We start from the raw sequence: 3754 nt of genomic DNA on the forward strand, positions 1-3754 counted from the left end.
ATGGAACCAGGGGCCTGTTCAGCTTCCTGGGGTGTTACAGAGTATTTGTTAAATCTAGCTAACAAAATATATATTGTGTGTTTGAGTGGTCCAGACGCTACACCTTCTTCCCACCACAAGAACCTGAGGTAGTCCCGATCCTTTGGGGCAACATAAAACTAATGGAACATACGCTCCACATCACACATGATGGCTACTTGCCCTTTCCGGAAACCACACAAGACCCCAACAAGGGTATTTGTGAGGTCAGGTCCAGTAGATGCTCATTCAGAGAAGTATTCTGAAATCTTGCAGAGCAATCAAAGATGATGCGAATCTTGCCTGGCTTCTGCGGGTTGTAAACCCCATGGTGAGGGATATACCATGCTGGTTGATTGCTTAACTCCATCTCTGGGACCTTTTCAGCATCGCCTCTTGCTATTATGTCCTTCATGAAAGCCAGGTAGTCCTTGTGGTATTGCTCATTCCTCTTTAAACGCTTCTCTAAGGATTTGAGTCGATGCTCTGCACACGCTTTGTTGTTTGGCAAGTCCAGTCTCTCGCCCTTAAACGGCAATGGCATCTGATAGTGCTCATCTTGCATTTGCTTAATACCTTTGTTTAACTTTGCCAAAAACCTTAAGTCTTCTTGTGATGCAGAGACTTCCTCATTATTCCTTTCAACAAAGTCAGACTCAAAAACCTTCAGTATCTCTGCTGGAGTGATCATCTCCTTAACCTTGTTCCTGTGCAGGGCCGTGCACAGGGGGGTGGCCCGGTGGCTAGAGCCACTGCCCCTTTGCCCTCATCGGCTGAGTTGCCCCTTTCACCAATCCACAGTTCCCAAACAATGTCGTTGCATTAACAGGTAGATGCATTACAATTCACATTACAGTCAGTGGATGATTCGCTGAATTAATAATTAGTTTTTTTTATTTCTGTCGGTAATGATTTGCTATCGGTCTTTTAAAAGTGTTAACAACAAAATATCCACGGTCTTAGAATTAGAATGTCTGATCAAATTATTGTACCCGATCAGATCTAACATAAATAAAACAAAATTTGCTGTTGTTGGCACACTTTGTAGACAAAAAAAATAAAAATGCCTTTGCAAAAAAAGAAGACAGAGACAGAGAAAGAGCGAAGGGAGGCATTGTTCAACATTGAAAACATAAATACAAAGCTCCAGCAAGCCAGCAGCTAAATCATCATATAGAATATTTAGCAGTTTGTCACACTTTACTTTTTGTAATTAAGTAAATTCCTCATTATAATCACTTGTCTTGATACTAGTAATCTATAACACATCATATTTTATTAAAACCATATTAATAGTAGACCTATAAATACTTAAAAAATAATATAAATGTTCTAAATGAGTTGTTTATTAGTATATAATAGATTTATGCTGTAAAATATTAAATTAAATGTCTAATACTTATAGGGGAGAGTGGGGTAAGATTTGCCATTTTTTACTTATGTGGTCCTCAAGATAAGTTAAAATGATGCAGAAGTACAATGAAAGTATCTATCCTATCTTATCCTCATGAAAGTATTCCTATCATTTTAAATAATCAGAATGTATATATGACAAAGGGTTCTAAAAATATGGCTTCTTATAAAAAAGTGTTCCCATGGCTCAGTTTGCCCCGGGTTAGAGGTAAGTTGACCGGAGTCGAGTCAGTGAGTAAGACACCATCTGGATGTAAAATGACCATCTGACCAAATCTGATTCAAACCCATGTGAAATAAATAATTGAAAAACGAATTTAATAATTTCCTTTTACAAACAGTCATATTTCTTTTCATGAAGTTAACTTTAACAACATAAAACCAACCAAATTAAGTTTAAATGTCAATATTTAATTGTATGCATTTCTAAAACAATATGTTGAACAGTAAAGTTGTAGCCTTCCTAAAAACAGCCTAAACAGAGAGTTTGTTGGCCATTAGTGACTACAGGTGGAAAGATATACTGTATCTGATTATAATGCGATGAAAAGCATTTTCTGGTTCTTATCAGAGAAGGATTTGGTGCACTTGTACACTGTCCCTATAAACTACAAAATATGTATATATATGATAAACTAAACCAGTAATATCACATTAAAACACCAGTTTATAATTCAGAGATTTAACTTAACTAAAGTGCCTTATGGTGGGGTAAGTTAAAATGTTGGCTCACTTTACCCCATAGCTGCCATTTTGGAAAAAAATTGCTACTGTTGCTTACCAGTTCAGGCTAATATTTAGCTAAATGATTTGCATCGTTTTATATCTTGCAAAATCACCTATATATATAATAAATATTTTTAGACCTGGATAAATTTGCTTTGATGTAACAACCATTACATCTCTCTCTCTCTCTTCCTTCGGCTTGCTCCCTTTTATCAGGGGTCGCCACAGCGGAGTGATCCGCACAAACGCTTTGGCACGTTTTACGCCGGATGCCCTTCCTCCTGCAACCCAGCCTTGAGAGTGCACTAACTCATGCAACAATCATTACATCTGTTAGGCTAAAATTTTACTTTGACAAGCCAAAAACAGTTTTTAAAGTAAATGGGTGCCTTCTATTCCCCCCATGTGCTTCTCCTTTTCACAGTCTAGCAGAAATGATGGGTGGTTTCAAAATACATGGTCACATGACCGTAATAGTGCATACAGTTGCCAAGAAATGGGGTTGGTCAACTTACCCCATTCTCCCCTACTTCCATTGAAGATGAGAAGCAGGCTCAGAGAGTGAGGGAAAGCCCATTTTTATAAAAAACATCTACAATAAAGTCTGAAATGATTACAGAGTGTGCTGTCTTCTATTTTAATTGTATATTTGTAACAACTGGATAATTTGTATTAACAAGCACCCACCCCCCTATAGTGCCCCTTTTTTGGTTTGGGCCACTATCCCTCAAAATGTCGTGGTTGTGATGACGATTTGTTTCCTTACCATAATGTATTCTCTTGAAAATTCTTTACTGTCAAATGTGTGTTGAATATAAACTCCTACTAGGAATTTAACCATTCAACATGAATTTATCTGAGAATATTCTTAAATAAGGAAATCTATTCAGTGCATGCGTATTTCGTCATCCAAAATCGCGTTTGTGGCACAGCAAAGTGTCGTGAATCAACTCTAAGACTGACACTTAAGATTTAGTCCTACACTTCGCTTAAAGATGCTTGATAACTAACTTTTCAGCTCAGCTTTGAGCCAAGAATTTTTTTTACACTTAGCAGCATTCTTGAGAGTAATTCTCAGAGGCTTGATAAATACGGGCCCGGATTTCGAGAAGGGTCTGGCTGCAGCCTTGCACTTGCACTCTCAGGCTTGCACTCTCAGACACTTGCACTTCCGCTAGTGACGTCACTTGCAGGCTTTATTTTTTATTTTGTTCTATTTTTTATTACTTTTTGTTTGAATCGCTCAACATTTTACAACAGTAGCCAGGTGGTGAAGACAAGAAAAAAGATACTAAATTACAATGTTACTTGCAAACTTCACTTGCACTCTCCGCTACCTGTGACGTCACTTGCAATCGACACAAATCGTGCGTGTTGCCAATGGAGACAAGAAGCTGTGGTGGTGATTTAATGATTAAAACTAATTTTATACTATAACATACAGGGTCCTGCAAGCCATCTGTAGGAGGAAAAGACAAGACCCGCAAATCCGTGACCAGAACAGCAGAATATGAACGCAATGCACAAAGTCTCTCGTTAAGCGTTTTCCTCCTGTAGAAAAACATAAACACTTAACATGGCGTAATGTATTAAGATG

The sequence above is a fragment of the Sinocyclocheilus grahami genome, unplaced genomic scaffold (genome assembly GCF_001515645.1).
Source record: "Sinocyclocheilus grahami isolate Dianchi unplaced genomic scaffold, SAMN03320097.WGS_v1.1 scaffold2848.1, whole genome shotgun sequence".
Lineage (NCBI taxonomy): Eukaryota > Metazoa > Chordata > Actinopteri > Cypriniformes > Cyprinidae > Sinocyclocheilus > Sinocyclocheilus grahami.